This window comes from Bos grunniens, chromosome 16 (assembly GCF_055505025.1).
Source record: "Bos grunniens cultivar Pamir isolate PY7600 chromosome 16, Bosgru_T2T1.0, whole genome shotgun sequence".
Classification (NCBI taxonomy): Eukaryota; Metazoa; Chordata; class Mammalia; order Artiodactyla; family Bovidae; genus Bos; species Bos grunniens.
In genome coordinates, this window is record NC_141180.1 from 62810798 (window position 1) to 62829380 (window position 18583).

Genomic DNA, 18583 nt, shown 5'->3' on the forward strand with positions numbered 1-18583 from the left:
AGTGGGGTGTGGGTGAGAGTGGAAGCAATCTGATCATTCAGCGTCTAGTCTGCATGTCTGTACTTTATTTTCTGCTTTGGAACCGTGTCCCTACCTCAGTCTTAGGTGGCTATTGCAGCCTGTAGAACCTCAGTTTGGATTATTCCAAAGAACGAAGCTTCTGCGTCTGTTGAGATATGGGCAGATGATCAGTCAGGTATTGGAATGGATTCCAAGAGTCTAGTTTCTTTCTTTTTTTTTTTTTTGTTGCTGGCTTTTGTTGTTTTTATTTATTTATTATTTTATTTTTTAATTAATTTATTTTAATTAGAAGAGAATTACTTTGCAATATTGTGCTGGTTTTTGCCATACATTGACATGAATCAGCCATGGGTGCACATGTGTTCCCCACCCTGAATCCCCCTCCCACCACCTCCCCACCCCCTCTCTCTGGGTTGTCCCAGAGCACCAGCTATGAGTGCCCTGCTTCATGCATTGAACTTGCACTGGTCATCTATTTATATATATGTGATAATATACATGTTTGATGCTATTTTCTCAAATCATCCTACCCTCACCTTCTCCCACATGGTCCAAAAGTCTGTTCTTTACATCTGTGTCTCTTTTGCTGTCTTGCATATAGGATCGTCATTACCATCTTTTAAAATTCCATATATATGTGTTAATATACAACGTTGATAGTTCTCTGACTGTATAATAGGCTCCAGTTTCATCCACCTCTTTAGAACTGACTGAAACGCATTCTTTTTTATAACTGAGCGCTGAAGAATTGCTGCTTTTGAACTGTGGTGTTGGAGAAGACTCTTGAGAGTCCCTTGGACTGCAAGGAGATCCAACCAGTCCATTCTAAAGGACATCAGTCCTGGGTGTTCATTGGAAGGACTGATGCTGAAGCTGAAACTCCAATACTTTGGCCACCTCATGCAAAGAGTTGACTCATTGAAAAAGACTCTGATGCTGGGAGGGAATGGGGGCAGGAGGAGAAGGGGATGACAGAGGATGAGATGGCTGGATGGCATCACCAACTCGATGCACATGAGTTTGGGTGAAGTCCGGGAGTTGGTGATGGACAGGGAGGCCTGGCCTGTTGCAGTCCATGGTGTCGCAGAGTTGGACATGACTGAGCGACTGAACTGAATATTCCACTGTGTATATGTACCACAACTTCCTTATCCATTCAGCTGCTGATGGAAATCTAGGTTGCTTTCATGTCCTAATTATTGTAAACAGTGTTGCAATGAACACTGGAGTACACGTGTTTCTTTAAATTCTGGTTTCCTCGGTGTGTGTGCCCAGCAGTGGATTGCTGGGTCGTATGGCAGTTCTATTTCCAGGTTTTTAAGGAATCTCCACACTGTTCTCCATAGTGGCTGTACCAGTTTGTGTTCCCACCAACAGTGTAAGAGGCTTCCCTTTTCTCCTCACCCTCTCCAGCATTTATTGTTTGTAGACGTTCTGATGGCAGCCATTCTGACCGATGTGAGATGCTACCTCATTGTTTTGATTTGCATTTCTCTAATACTGTGTGATGTTGAGCATCTTTTCATGTTTATTAGCCATCTGTGTGTCTACTTGTTTCTTAAATAGCTTTCTCTCAATCCTCAGTAGTTCAACTCTCCTCCCAGGTGTCCTGTGATTCCCAGTTTCTAAGCCACCTGAACATTTTCGTGCAGATTGGGTATCTCTCTCCTTTTCCCACTGCTGATTTAGGGTTTAGCTCTTTAGTTTGATTTTGCTTTGTTTTGTTTTTCCTGCCAGGTCAGTTCAGACCTCTTCATCTTCTTTTCAGCTTCTAGAAGTTTACAGCTGTGGCTTCCTCTCTATTTCCTCCATTCTTGTGGGTTCATGTCTAGTTCAAAAAAATACATTTACTGTAGCTTGTGTGGGGTTTGTGGAGGGAACAGATCAGATGCACAGTTAAACCCGCTGCCTGTATTCAGACGCCCTTTCTCTGAACCTTTTGAAACCTGCTTTTCTAAAGCCCAGAGCTCATTTCTGGTGAGACCCAGGTCTCCCATCTGATGATTATAGCCTCTCTGAGTGCATGTTCATCACATCCCCGAGTTCCTGTCATTTCCACTTCACCAAATCAGTTATCTGTGTTTGCTTGTCATTGTATCCGTGGTTACGGTTGCCCTCGTTACTTACTCAGACTTCAGAGAGAGAAAATAAAAAAGAAGTTTGAGGATGTTTGTGCAAAATATGCCTCCTTTTCTGGACAAAGGCCTGCTGCAGAGGAGGAGATGGTAGTGATTCAGTGGGGGGATGAAAGGATGGAAAAGTGGAATTGATGAGAATTACAGGAAGTGTCAGGAGCCCCCTACAGCCACCATAGCTTTGCTGGTGAGAGCTTGCTAATGAGTCTCTTGGAGGCTTAATCTCAAAAAATATTTCTCACTGTCTAGAACTGATTAATATATATTTGGACAATTTTAAAGATAAATGGGTGCACTTTTATCCAGATTATACTAGAAGTGGAACAGAAATCCTCCAATAATTCTGAAGACTTTAGTAAACATACAGAACATTATTTCCTCATGCCTTACAAAGGAGGACAACTTCAAACAATGCAAAATCACATTTTTCTGACTACAATGCTTCTGTAACCTTCCCCTTCCCAGCACTATGGACCATGAGGTCCAGAGAAACTTGGACAAGGCATGTGACTCCTTCCTGTTGAGTCAATATCAAAAACACATCCTGGTCAACCCTCAAGGACATCGTAATATTTCTCCTTAAAGTGTCTGTTCCTCCTAATGAAAATAAATACTAGTGTGCCCTGCATTGGTATTTGTATAAAGTCTTCTTTACTTTCTTTGTAGGAAATAAGAGAATAAAACTATAATCTCCTTATGTGGTCTTGTCTATACTATTAACAGTAACTTTAGCTTTCAATGGTCAACAGTCTCTGTCCATTCACCTGTGTCTCATCAAATTCAGCTATTCCTTTGCCAGGCACCTTCTTGGGCTCCAAAATCACTGCAGATGGTGACTGTGTAGCCATGAAATTAAAAGATGTTTGCCCCTTGGAAGAGAAGCTATGACAAACCTAGACAGCATGTGAAAAACAGAGACATCACTTTGCCAACAAAGGTCTGTAGTCAAAGCTATGGTTTTTCCAGTAGTTGTGTGTGGATGTGAGAGTTGGACCATAGAGAAGGCTGAGTGCCAAATAATTGATGCTTTTCAACTGTGATGTTGGGGAAGACTCTTGAGAGTCTCTTGGACTGCAAGGAGATCCAACCAGTCAATCCTAAAGAAAATCAACCCTGAATATTCATTGGAAGGACTGATGCTGAAGCTGAAGCTCTAATACTTTGGCCACCTGATGCTAAGAGCTGACCCATTAGAAAAGACCCTGATGTTGGGAAAGATTGAAGGCAGGAGGAGAAGGGGGCAACAGAGGATGAGATGGTTGGGTAGCATCACCAACTCAATGGACATGTGTTTGAGCAAGCTCCAGGACGTAGTGAAGAACAGGGAAGCCTGGCGCACTGCAGGTTCAAGGGATCACAGATTCAGACATGACTGAGCGACTGAGCAAAGTTGTGCTCAGGGTGTCTTCTTAGACCCTCTTATCATGGCCTCCACGCCCAGCCACTATCATCACACAGGCAAATTCACATCTCTCACCCTTTCCCATCACACACACTCCCTCTTGTCTCAAGACCCTTCAGCTTCTGTACATAAGGATCCACTAGCATCCCAGAGCTTGTTCTCTAGAAGATCACAAGGACATTGCTTAGCCCACAAGGAGGAAATCAAGCTTGTGGATACAGAGAGACAATTACTGGGTTTGAAGTCAAGATTTTAACTCTGTCCAGAAAAAACAAACCATGCCTCCTAAACATCCTGGAACAAATCACTTCTTGCCCTTGAAACTCAGTTTCTCAGTCTATAAAAGGGGAATGATCCTTCTCTTGGTAGAAGTTTTGAGATTTAGTAATAGTATTTGTAAAACATGTAGCTCTTTAGCTAGTAAACATGGCTGGACAATTAATAGTAGCTAAGGGGCTTCCCTGATGGCTCAGTGGTGAAGAATCTTCCTGCCAATGCAGGAGACATGGGTTCAATCCTTGATTCGGGAAGATCCCACATGCTGCAGGGCAACTAATCCCATGCACCACAAATATTGAGCCCGTGCTCTAGAGCCAGGGAGCTGAAACTTACATGCCACAAGTACTGAAGACCTCACGCTCTACAGCCGGTGCTCTGCAACAAGAGAAGCCACAGCAGTGAGAAGCCAACACACCGCAACTAGGGTAGCCCCCGCTCATGACAACTAGGGAAAAAACCTGTACACAGCAATAAAGACCCATTCCCCCCAAAAAAAGAACAAACTGTTCCTATTAAAAGACAAGTAGCTAAGAATGAATATCCTTTATAAATGCTAATATAAATTGAGAATTAATTATAACAATGTTTATAAATGTAAATCCCCTCCAGAGTCCTTCAATAGACTAAATAGTCAAAGGCTATATTTATTTTGTCACCATAGGTTAAACTTGAAGTCCATATGGTACACTTCAGTCTCTGTGACCAATGGGTGGAATTGTTTGGCTTGTGACATTTGAGCATGGTTTTGAAAGTTTTTGTGCATCTGAGAACACATTCATTACTGCTAATGGAGTTCAAACTAAGGATCTTTTTAATGGTCAGGCTTGAAGCCTTTTCATTAAAAGATTTACTGTCTCATCAGTCGTAGAGTGAATAGCTGTGCATTGTTTTGGAATAACTAATAATGATAAACATCTTAGAGAAAAATTTAGTCAGCCTAATGTGCCCAGTAATGAGAAAAGATAATATTAGCATTTAACTTTAAAATGACCTTTTCTTCTGTTACCAGCAGTTCATCACAGTTAAAATTAAATTCATTTCTTACCTGGCCATAATGAAAAGGTAACATAAAGACCTCTAAAATGGAAAAGCACAGTGGGGGAGTAGTAGGAAGCAAAAAAAGATAGGGGAACGTGTTGGTTTTCTAGAACATGATATTGAATATTTCCTTATGTTGTTTTCCAGGAGTTTTGTAGTTGAGAACGTTGAGTACTCTAGGAAAAGAAAACATATATCTCATTTAAGAGGGTAAAAAGCAGAGTAAGACTCAGGTGTTATGCTCAAGAACTTATTTTTTGATGAAACATATTATTTTAATGCAGGTTCCCCTAGGGCTCAGCAGTAAAGTATCCCCCTGCAATGCCCGAGCAGCAGGAGACATGGGTTCCATATCTGGGTTGGGAAGATTCTCTGGAAGATGGTACGGCAATCCACTCCAGTATTCTTAGCTGGAGAATCCCATGGGCAAAGGAGCCTGGCAGGCTACAGTCCATTTGGTTGCGAAGAGTCGGATGCAACTGAAGCAACTTAGCATACATGCGTGCATGATTGCAAATGCAGGGTAATAGGTGCAGTGATACAGGTGAGTTCCAGGATCTTTGGGTGCATGAGAGAGGGAGCAGTCCAGGCAGAGCACCCAGGGAAGGTTGCATAGAGATTCTGGGAGAACAACATTGAAGGAAACTATTGAATAAACTAATCTGGTAGAAATCTATGTCAAAAGTGTAAGTGGCGATGAAATACCTGTTTTAAGGATGAACATCTTGAATTGCTTTGAAACTGTTAAGCAAACCACACCGCAGCAGAGAAAGATTCAGGGATGTTGGTCACATACACGTTTGTCGATTTCCATTGACTGCTTCTTGCCAGAGGTAATGTCAAACAAAAATTTAGTTTCTATTTGGATTCATTGTTCTATCGATGCCTGCTTGGTGCTGCAAAGCAGAGCTAATGACTGAATATCAGTGAGAAAGCCACACACTGAGAGCAGCCAGACCAAAAGCTTTGGTCTTAAAGCACTGCCTTTTCTCCAAGCCTGCATTTCCTTCATGGATCAAATACGGAGCCCCTTCTCTGTTACTCTGTTTGTCTCTAGCCCTATTTTTCCCCCACTATGTTTCTTTCTTTGCTACACTTCTGTATATTGATATCTGCTTCCCTCTTGTTTCTTGCCTCCAGGAGGGACAAAGTGATATCCTTCTGTAACACTCGGTTAAGTCTCCAACTATATGTTCTGGTCCTCTAGTGTGTCCTGATTTTGGCTGAGAACAGTAAGAGAAGAAAGAATACCCCAGACAAGGATCAGACCGTGGAAGGTGGGGGCAAGAGAGATGGATTTGCTTTATATAGGTGAAGATATAGTCACCCCAGAATTTCCCCCTATATTCAACTCATCTTTTTCCTTGCTTTTTTTTCCCCTTCTCTTTTAGAATCACTGTAAAACATACCTTTAAAGAAAATCAAAGTAACGTGATAGCCTTCTCACATATTGCTCTACTTTTGCAGGTCCCCTGACATTAAAGCAACTGTCAGCATCAATCTATTCTTCCTGACTCATTGATTTTTTTAATCCCATGGTCTTCCACCCACAGCTACTAATTGCAGCTGTCTGTCACCCCGGCATGGACAGGAGAGCAAGGGCTGGCATTTCAGTGAGTGGGTGTGATGATATACAAATCTGCAAAGAGGTTCCCCGATGGAACTCTGCATCCAGCTGGTTTGTCCAGAGACCAAGTATGAGTGCCACCTATTTAGCTGCAGGCCTGCCAGCTTAGCAAAAAAGAGAAGCAAAGACTGGCACACTCTTGTTTTAGAGATTCCCTCTTTTTCCCTCTGTCTTGGCCTCTGATGTTCTGTTTCTCTCCAATGTTTTCAGCTCTTTTAACTCTCTAGTCCTTTTAGCCTGTGTTTTACTCAGAAGGCACAAAATAAGTCTTTTAAGCATCAGAACTATTAAACAAAGCTGTATTGAGGCGATTTTTCATTTACTGACGGCAGGGGGCGATATATGCAAAGAAATAAACTGCCGCAATCAGGTAGCCTTTCCAGACACCTGCAGACATTTATAGTGCCACATTACGGAATTGCTTTAAAATGTATCATTTCTCTCAGAGGCTGCCAAATGTACGATGATGCATGTCCTCACTGAGATATACAGACAGCAAATGTCACACGCATATTCTTCTCATCGAAGACGCAATGTGTTGTAACTAATAATGATTTCTCCAAATCACAGATTAATTGGTGTGCGGTTAATTTGGCGTATCTTAAATACAGCAGAATCTCCTTCACCTGAGTTCATTTAAAATAATAAAACATTTTTTTGTGGATAATATTGCTCGAATGCCAGAATGACACCCTTCTCAATAACACCTCCTGTCTTCCCATGGACCAGATAAATGAGAAGTTAGTATTGACAGGAAAAAAAAAAAAGAAAGAAAACAAATATCTCTTTATTTTTATTTCCAAATAACTGACATATTTTTATTTATTCCCTCAAATGGTTAAAATCTTGCAGTATCTCACCATATAACTTAGAAAAAAGGAAAAATAAGTCCAATGGACATGAGTCAAATGAATTATAAGTACAAAAGGTAAAATGTAGCACAGAGCATTATATAATTGTAAAAGCTTCCTAAAAGAGCTAGAACTACAAACTTTGAAAGGTCAGTGAATATTGAAGTGTTTTGACATACCATACAGATAAAGAGCTTCAAGGACAGGCAATTTGACTTGTTCAAAAAAGGTATTATTTCGCTAAACCATTCACTTTTGATATTTTCCCATATTACAGTTATCTGCAGACTAAATTATACAGGATAGGCGTGGAGGACACTTCACAAAGCTTCTTTTTAGCAAGCAAAGCTGATCTCCAAAATGAATTATCCAAGACTAAGCATTCATTTTTAGGTGCTGACGTTTTTCCAGATATTCACAAGATGCCAAAGTGTGAATGTTTGTTGGGGAGAACAGAACAAAAATCAAATCAATGAGAGTGATTGATTTGACTCCAGGACCAGTTTATAGAGACTCAAGATTCAACAATCTAAACATGATGTGATTTTTTTAATTAAAAAAATCTCAAGAAATAAGATAATTAAAGCCACCAGTTATTAGTAATGACCCAATCAACTAATGTTGAGCCACCAATGAACAGTCATTCATGTTTACTAATGTTCCTTGTAGTTCGAAATTTCTCAGTTTGGAGAATTTTAAAAACTCCTATCACACTCAGTATAAAACTGAGCTTACTTTAATACCTTGTAATAAATTAGTTGAATTGTTTACTCATCAAAGAGCTAGTCACCAACTCAATCTTCAGGAAAGTTAAAGAAAATTAACAGACTAATAAAGCAAGAGCAGAAAAAATTAATACTTTTCATTTGTGATGACTACAGCCCAGGATACAAGAATATGATGCCATGACTGCTATTGGTTTTCATTTCTGGGACCTGCAGAATAGAATTCTGATCAAGACAGATCAAGAAATATAACGTGTTATATCTTTTAAAAATACTTACCATATGCTGTAAGATCCATTTATTTCAGGACAATGGATAATTGCATGAAACCTACTTCATGTAGCTTTATGTTCACTTTTGGGTGTACTAAATGGGGACTGGAAAGATACCCAAAGACAGATTTCATGTCTTCGAAAGTGTGTATAAGTTTGATGGAGGAAAGCGAGAGTGAACCAAATAATACAGCTGCATGGCAGAGGAAGAGAAAAGATTGTTACTGAATGTGAACTGATTATAACTATTGTAACCAGGGGGGGAAAAAAACATAAAAAGAGACTGAAATCAGAAATTTCTAGGTTTAATTATTGGCTCAGCTTCTCAGGAGCTCTGTGATCTTTGGGCTTTTTCTTAATCCCTCTGAGCCATTTATCTCATCAATACAACAGAGATAAAACTACCTTTCATTTTGTCATCATGAGGATTAATATTGACAAGAAAACGTATGTAAAAGTGCTTGACTCACAGTGAGCACACAAAATTGGAACCCCTTTCAAAGTCTGTGCTGTTCTAACAGCAGGCTCTGGTGTCATGATAAACTCTAATTCTGCTTCTGGGTTCAGTGGCAACAAAACAGACTCTGATTGGCTCCCCTTTCCTCCTTAATCGCACTCTGCTTCTTTGTACTGGTTTAAAGGCAGAAGTCCATTACACAGATGGGTAGAAGAGAGGTTAGTGGCCCGAGGAGTTTGATAAGAACTAAACAGTCCTTCACCTCTAGCTTGTCAAGGCTACTTTGGTTTTGGGCATATGATAAACGCCCAGGAGCCAGGATGGCTGAAAGGGAGCTCAGTTATAAGAAATGGGATGCAAACCTTAAGAGTCAAACCAAATGACATAATGCTGACTTTACAGATGAAGGAAGGCTCTTTAGTTTATTTCTCCCCAGATTGACTATGACAAGCCAGTGTAGGACTGAGCCTGCAAAGGCGGACAGGTGGCCCCAGCTGTGTGGAAAGAGTGTCTATGGTGACTGGGAACCAGGGAGATCCTGGCTCTGATGGAAAAGAAGATAGTCACATAAATTCATTCATATAACCAATATTTATGGACCTCTTACTGTCCTGAATATTCATTGGAAGGACTGTTGCTCAAGCTCCAATACTTTGACCATCTCCATGGACAGAGGAGCCTGGTGAGCTACAGTCCATAGGGTCTCAAAGAGTCAGGCATAACCGAAGAGACTTAGCATGTGCACATCAGCTAATAAACATAGACTGAAGGGAGGAAAGAAGACTTGAAGGAAGATAATCCAAAAGTGATGATGGAGGATAAGATTGGGGTGATAGTGTGGATGGCAGGGAATGATTGCATTCAGCTTATATTTTGAAATTATAGCATGTCACCTGTCAAAGAAAAATGGCACTGGATGAATTAAACAGACAAAGGACATGTTATTCAAGACTGTTGCAGTAGTGGAGAGAGATTGCACTCAGTTTTTCTGAAAAAGATAAAAAGGTACAAGAATTTTTAAGCACTGGAATAAGCTAGTGGAAAAGTCTCTGGGAAGGAAAGTTGATCAGTATGATTAGGCCATCTATGTTTGGTTTTATGTTTGTTTTTTTGTGTTTATGGATGTACCATACAGCTTGTGGGATCTTAGTTCCCTGACCAGGGATAGAGGCTGTGGCCCCAGCATTGAGCACACTGGGCCCTAACCACTGGACTGCCAGGGAATTTCAAGGCCATCTGTGTTTATTAATGGTCACTTCCTTAAGTTATGCTTCTCTTATTCCATGATTATATCTCAAAGGACAGCTCTCAGCTCCCTGAGAAAGATAGACATGGCTTGCAAAAGTTGGCAACAAATTCCCACTGAGTATTTTGTATATGGTAGTGTATATGTTTCTATGATACTCTCTCAACTGGGGCTCTGTAAAAACCTAGAAGGGTGGGATGAAATGGGAAGTGGGAGGTAGGTTCAACGGGGAATGGACATACGTATGTCTACCTATGGCTGATTCATGTTGATGTATGACAGAAACCAACACAACATTGTAATTATCCTTCAATTAAAAAGATAAATTGTATATTTTAAAAAGACTAGCAAGAGGCTGGGAGAAAACCTATCTACAGTTCAGAGGGCCAGAGAAATAATTTTTAATTACAAGTTTTCTAAAGTAAATGCTCTAAAGGGTCCTAAAGTCTAGAAGAAATCTGTCTGAAGTTCATAAGGTGAGGGGGCGATTATGGCCATCTTGGTCACAGTCAAGGGTGGACTCTGACTCCTGCCTCCTAACTGGTGCCCTCAGAGCAGTTACTTAACATCTTTGTGCCTTAGTTTTCTTATCTGTTAAGTGGGCATGATAAAGCAAAAACACTTGGGAGATTATGCATGGATTAAAGCAGTGAATATATACAGAGAGAGAATTCAGAACACTTTCTGGCATATAGTAGTATTAACTACAATTATTATGGTCAAGGTAACAGATTTTCTTAAGGAGTCAGAGATCAGGTATGAGACAAAGCGAGGATGCAAGATAACGTCAAAGTTTGGGGTCTGAAAAGTGAAAGTGAAAGTCGTTCAGTCATGTCCAGCTCTTTGTGACCCCATAGATTATACAGTCTATGGAATTCTCCAGGCCAGAATACTGGAGTGGATTGCCATTCCCTTCTCCAGAGAATCTTTCCTACCCAGGGATTGAACCCTGGTCTCCTGCATCACAGGCAGATTTTTTACCACTTGAGCTACAGTAAGTCCAGTGAAATAGCTTAGGTTTATGAGTCATCAGAGGATGGGATGAGTTAGGTAATGTAATTACCCTTTCTTAATAATATGTATATATATTATACATATATATATATAGTGGACTGTATTTTAAAAGTTCTGAGTGTAACATTAAGAGACTTGTTTCAACTCTTTCCTCTATGCCCCAAATTAGACATTGGTAGTTATAGGGAAAGAGATATTAGACAAAGATATTTATTATTGTAAACCTTAATTAAAAAGGTAACAATTAGAAAAAATGAGGTTGTCAACCCTAATATGTATTTATTTGTTCTGTTAAAGAATCTCCCTTAATTCAGAAAGCAAAGTATGTACTCAAGTAAGTGTTCTACCTATGAAAACTATGCCTTGTTTTGCACAGTAGTCCCAGTTCCCAGAACAATCCATGTCAAACAGAGTGTGCTCAATAAATATTTATGGAATGAATGAAACCGCATGCTGACACTTTGTGTTTAGAATAGTTGTATACACATGAATATTGCTTGGTAGTACTGTGAATTATTTGATTTGCAACATGTGCAGTTCTGCTAACCTGCAATTTACCAACTGATAGGTCAATATATTAAAATTCTCAACTTGAGGCTTGCATTAGCATTTTTGGAAAAGAATATGTCCAGCAGGGTAGTTTTTATCCAAACCTTTAATAGGATTATAATATAGTAATTGTATTTTTAATGAACACTTTGAAAACATTTACAACACAACAATTGAGATTTTTACTTCATTTAGATCAAACAGTTTACATAATGTACCAGCTTGGTTTATCTTTTGGCTAAGGATTAAATGCTACACATAATTTTGCTTAAGACTTTCATGATATAGTCATTCCACAGTGTGTGAAAGCTAAGTCTCTTCAGTCAGTCATGTGTGACTCTTTGCAACTCCATGGACTGTAGCCTGCCAGGCTCCTCTGTCCATGGGATTCTCCAGGCAAGAACACTGGAGTGGGCTGCTATTTCCTTCTCCAGGGGATCTTCCTGAGCCAGAGATCGAACCCACATCTCTTACATCTTCTGCATTAGAAGGCAAGTTCCTTACCACCAGTGCTGCATGGGAAACCCCCATTCTACAGTATATGTTGGGAATTGGTTCCAGGATCTGCTGTAGATACCAAAATCCACAGATGCTCACATCCTGTGACTGTGGGCATTGGTATCCTGGGTTCCACAACATGGATTCAACCAACCAGGGATCATAAACAGTACAGGATCTGAGTCTGGTTAAATCTGCTGATGCTAAGCCCACAGATATGGCAAGCTGACTGTACTAAAGCTGGTCGTGAGACTTATTTTTTATTAATATTTCTCCCATCAACCTCCCTCCCTCCCTTCTTTTCTCCCTGTATTCTCTTCTCCCTCTCTTCCTCCCTTCCTTCTTTCTTCCCTTCCTTCCTCAACTGAATCTTCCTTTTTCCAAGAGAAAAATTTTGATCTCTGAAACAACAAACAAATACACAGAGTCGGAAATAAAGGTTTTTTTTTTTTTTTCTAGATGTTCTAAAAGAGTTTTGAGTATCAGAATAATATTATTATCCTGATTCATACATTCTTAGAAGAAGCACAAATATTTTCTCAAAGAAAGAAAAGGATATTCATAGGAACCCATTGCAGATGTGTTAGTATCTGAAATATTGGGTAATTGAATTATGGTGGAATTTTTTTAATCATTTGGAACTTTGGCCGATAGTCATGGCATCCTCCATTAAAAAAAAAAAGAAATGATTTAGAGGAGAGAAACAGGAATGTATACAAACAAAACAGAAGTAGTATAAACAGTTACAATTCATTTAGCGTTTGCTTCCCTCAGAGATAAAGTATTGCATTTAAAGTCCTTTAAAATACCTATATACTTTATATCGTGATTGAGAGAAGAGACTGATTATTAAAGAAACAAAAGTCAAAGTTAATATTTCCCTTACAATACTAGTATAACATACTTTTGTGCCCAGTATTTTCTTTCTGATGCCAATATCAGGTCTGTTTTGTGCTCATTCCTGACTGTTCTTCAGTGGAAATATATACTCAGTGTTAAGTCCTATAGTCCTTCAGCCTCTTGTTAAGTGGTTAATGATTTGTGAACAAACATTTAAAAGCTAACTAAGGAAGCCTAAAATCCTTGTGAAAAGTTATTCCCTGATTTGATCCAGTGTTGGTAAGTTGACTCTGGGTAACATCTAGGATGGATGGTATTTTGTTCTACAAACATCTGCACAGCATTTTCCAAGGGCCTATCAAGAAAACATCATGAAATGTTGTATTCTGATTGGGTTCTGTGGGCTTGATTCCCAAGATCCATTTTAGGTCGTAATGTCTAATAGAATTCTATTTATTAGTTTGTGTTCAAAGTATAAATTTGAGTTGAAGTCTGAACCTAGGTGGTTAAGAAAAAAAATTAGGATGGGCTATATATATCTGTCCTCTATGTGGTCTTAAAATTATTACTAAACTTTATATATTTATATTTAAGAGGTTTGATAATAAAATATATGTGACAAGCAAAAAAATTCCTTTTGTAATTCCTTAAATTTATGAAAGATATACTAATATTAGAAATAAACTTCAGTTTATGTAGAATTTTTTGAGAAGCAAACACATAATTATACCATATGTACATAGTAATTTTTATTCCATTTCCTATTATGTTCCATTAATTACTTGTTTGTCTACCAAACTGTATGCTTTAGTAGAGCATTGGGAAAGAATTAATTTTCCCCAATTTACAGTTTATTTCAATTTTCTGCATAATCTCTGTGACGTCTCATTGCAACCTAGGCATGGGTTAAATATTTAAAACTTTTATTTCTATTATTTGATAGATGAATTTATATTAACATTCATCACTCCTTCCCTACCTATTATTTATTGCATATTCTCTGATATGAATGCAATTACAGAATTTACATTAGGCTTTATTTGCTGTAGCCTTCAGTGAACTGTTGAATCTGGTGAGTTGGTTGAGAATTCTCATGAATTACCAAGTTGTTGCAGTTGTAACACACAGCACATCAATACCTGTGAGTTGATAAACTTGTCATATGAAACTCTCTATTTTCACCTGTCTTCTGATTTATTCCATGAGGCTATTGGGTGGGGGTCAGATGGTATAAGATTGGTAACCCAATAACATTTAATTTAATTATGCTTTTTAAAGTTAAAGTTGCTTTTAAAATTACAGATTTTCTAAGCCTTTTATTGATAAAATCATATTTGAAAAATGAGAAATGATCCATCTCTATGTATAACTGTAGATGTGAAGCATACGAATACATTAAGGTAGCTTTCTGAGAAGAGACTTGCACTGCTAACATTGTAGATGTGTTTTAGAGAAGAAAGCAAGGCGACTGTGTCTTGCCATGCAAATTCAGTTGTTTGTGTCTAGTGTAGTGTGTTAAGACAGAAGTAATACTGAGTTCCATGGGTCTTAGGGAACAGGGAGACTTTGAGCAGATATCATTATATTATCATTAAAACTTAGCTAGCTACAGAGAAAAAGTATTTTCTTTAAGAGGAAGATAAAATGGAAGTTTAGTGCCTAGATTTGTTGTTAGCCCAGGAGGAATATTGGTACACACATAATCAAATAGTACATGTATAGTTTTATTTCACATATTTCAGTAGCACTGCTTCTAAAAAGCAAGATGGATTATATTAAAATGTGGAAGTCTGTTATGTTTTTATCAGTTGTTTAATTCAACCTATTCCTTCTTTAATATATTGGCTGAGGGGGTGGGATTGCATTAATTAACATACCTTTTATGTAACTTTTGATATTTGTTTATGATGTAAGTTTTTCTCAATAATATTTGATTAATATGTGAGAGATCTGAAAATAGATTCCTCTTAATACTGAAATTCCTAGAGGAAGGATACAAATCAACCAATTAACCAATAAACCAAAATACTTTTGAAACATTAAAGGTACTTTTAAAAATTTCTGATTTTTGCTTGGTGTATGGGAACCAGGTAGCTCAGTAGTAGAGTCTGCCTGCCAATGCAGGAGATTCAGGTTTGATCCCTGGGTCGGGAAGATCCCTTGGAGAAGGATATGGCAATCCACTCCAATATTCTTGACTGGAGAATCCCATGGACAGAGGAACCTGGCAGGCTGCAGTCCTTGGGATCATAAAAGAGTTGGACACGACTTAGCGCGTAAACAACGGCAACAAGATTTGTATAATACAAGATTTAAACTTCAAATAATTTATGCTCAAACAATTTATGGCACAAATCCTTTGGCCACTGTCTTGGCTGACTCTTTTGGCTTTTTTCAGAATGTCCAGATAGAGTGCTTTTCATACAACTCTCAGTTTAACTGGGTTATGAACGTAAGCATTCCTGATTTGCATTGTATGCAGAATAGACCTTTCACGTCAATGGTAATTTAACACGACGCTTGTTACCACCACAAAGATTCTATTTCTTCATATTTATGATTTCAGAGGAGGAAAATATAAATAAAATAATATCAGGTATGTAGGCAAGCATCTTAAAAACACATAATTATTATTATAGAACAATTATTATAGAACAATTATTATAGAACAATAGAACAATTATTCTAAAACATTTGTTGTTGTTTAGTCACTCAGTTGTGTCTGAGTCTTTACAACCCCATGGACCGTAGCCCACCAGGCTCCTCTGTGCATGAGATTTCCCAGGCAAGAATACTGGAGTGGGTTGCCATTTCCTTCTCCAGAGGATCTTCCCAATGCAGGAATCAAATCTGCGTCTCCTGCATTGGCAGGTGGACTCTACCACTGAGCCACCAGGGAAGCCCAGTTGATTACTTCTAGGTAAATAAAATGGATACTCTTATTCTCATTAGACACAAGAAATAAAATCAATTTTTAAAAAAAAATTACATTGTAGAGGAAATTAAAGGTATTATTCTGAAGAGAAATTTATTTCAAATTGCTTTGAAAATACTATAATGAAGAGAAAATGATCATTTACAATATCTGGATGGGTAAAATTTTTTTTCTTTGAAGAAGTACAATAGTAATAGTAATACGACTTTGAGGAATTGGCTGTAAATCCTGGAGATTCAGTTTCCAGTGTTGGCAGCTTGAATGCAATGCACTATAACACTGTGAGCATTTTATGTATTAATATAAAGATAAAGGGAAGAGTAAGTACGCAAACCATTCAAATGAGTAAAATAACTGAACAGAATCTTAGGCTCATTCCGTTTTTTAATTTCAAAAACAAAGTAAAAATATACAAAAATTCTTACATTACGTCAGCATCTATTCTAAAATTGAATAGAATTTTGAATAATTCTATTCAAAATTAATCAGTACAAAAACTTTTATTAAAATTGTGTTTTTATATGCCAGTATTAATTTTAAAAGTTTGGTAGTTAACTACTTAGAGTATATGTGCAAATATATGTGCATACTATGTGTTCATGTTGGCTTTGCTTCAAAACTAGATTTTATTAAAGTATCGTTATTTTTGGATCATTTATTTTCATACCTATTTTTCCTAAAGGATGCTATTTTTATTCAAATAGTTTCCAGTTTATAAAGATATTCTTGTTAAATTGAGTTCATTTTAAGTTCTGTAAGTCTTGTATAAAAGCAGTTTATCCATTTATATATATATATATACACACACATCCATATGTCTATATATGTTTCATAAAATACATTTTGAAGTCAGATGTAGAGGAGATCATCTTGAAAAACAAACTGAAAAGGATACAGAGCGGAGTATAATGGCTTTATTAAAAGTTGTTTAATTTTCATTCTGGTAGGGAAGGTCTATTTTTGGCAGATTCATTCTTTGAAATAGCCATCAGTGTGATATAAATGAACGCATATATAGATATGATTGTAATTACATATATTATTTTCTAACTTTGGGTTTAGTTTTCCATATTCAACTCTTTGCGACCCCATGGACAGTAGCCTGCACCAAGCTCCTTCGTCCATGGGATTTTCTAGGCAAGAGTACTGGAGTGGGTTGCCGTTTCCTTCTCCATGTAAAACAATATACCACCTTTTATTTTTGGAATCAGTATTTTCAAATAAAATAGCAGCTGTTTAAACTTTAGGTCATTCCCTTGGTGTGGTGGTTTAGTTGATAACCATCAGGAAATTAATGCAGATTTCTATGGCAAAGAAATAAATTACTAGAAGTCCCAGGACTCCATTCTTAAGAAATCTTACCCCAGATCTCCAGATCTTTCCTTACAGTGTAGATTCTTTGCTGTGGAATTATAGGATGAACAGAGCTGTAAGAATCCTGACTTACGGAACTTTAGGGGATAAAATCAATGAAGTAATATAAAGTACCAACAATTCTATCTCAAAGGATACATTTCTTTAAGATTATTGGCCTCTGCCAGAGGCGGTATTGAAGATAAGACTTTCTACCTATTGCTCTTGAAATGCCAACTGCTTTTCATCAATTGCTTCCAGAATGAGCATTCCTTTCACATCAGTGTGCCATCTGACCAAAGTTTAAAAGGCCAAGGTGACAACTACATTGTATTCCTATTGACAATGCTCCTATTGATTAGATGGTTTGGGAATAGTATTGAATGATAAGAAGTTTCTGCATTGTCAAGCCCTAATTTGATTTACACAGTAACCATTTTGAGGACTAGAATCGTTTTTAAATTTCTTCAGTTTCCAGAAGTTAAACTCTCCTTGCTTTAGAAACACAGTATCCCAATCAGCTGAATTTTTCTCAAGCCCAAGATTTTGCTTATGTTATTTATTAACTGTTATAATTTTAAATAATGATGTCAGGCTGGGTATTTTAAGCACAGAATTAACCCTGAATTTCCTAGCAACTAGGAATGTATTAATCTGAAAGTTATTTCAGAGTAGGTTATCTGTGTAATACTAAATCAATCATTGAGGGCCCAACTGGACCATCAATGAAAAGAACTAAACTCTAGCTTCCTATTCAGAGCTTATGTAAACATGCTGCTGCTGCTAAGTCACTTCAGTCACTTCTTCCTCTTTACGACCCTAGGGCCTGTAGCCTGCCAGGCTCCTCTGTCCATGGGATTCTCCAGGCAAGAATACTGGAGTGGGTTGCCATTTCCTCCTCCAGGGGATCTTCCTGACCTGGGATTGAACCCACATCTCTAAAGTTTCTATTCCTGAATTGGCAGGCCCGTTCTTTACCAATAGTGCCACCTGGGAAGCCCAGTGAAAGTGTGAGTTGCTCAGTCATATCCCACACTTTGTGACCCTCCAGACTGTAGCCCTCCAGACTAATCTGTCCATGGAATTCTCCAGGCAAGAATACTGGAGTGGGTAGCCATTCCCTTCTCCAGGGGATCTCCCCATAGAACAATATAAGAAGAAACCCCACCCAATGATCTGGTACTGTTTAAGAAAACACTGGTTCTTATTCCTAGGCCTTGGGTGGGACATTCCACTGAAATGGTTCTCTGTACCCCAAAGACATCAGATAAGAACGACAGTGCTGGCAAGACTCTCCTCTCTTGATTCAGAGAAATTTCACTGGGAATCAACCACATGTAA

General features: G+C 38.1%; 1 long non-coding RNA gene across 2 annotated transcripts in view; it reads left to right on the plus strand.

The window, feature by feature from the left end:
* The window catches only part of LOC147356934 (uncharacterized), a 514461-nt gene that overhangs the window by 459668 nt on the left and 36210 nt on the right, over positions 1-18583 (plus strand). The window contains exon 2 of one of the 2 annotated variants that reach the window (XR_015143652.1): positions 18457-18579. The exons of the other annotated variant lie outside the window; for it this stretch is intronic. This is a non-coding gene — a long non-coding RNA (uncharacterized LOC147356934). The remainder of the gene's footprint in view (positions 1-18456; positions 18580-18583) is intronic. 2 annotated transcript variants of the gene reach the window in all.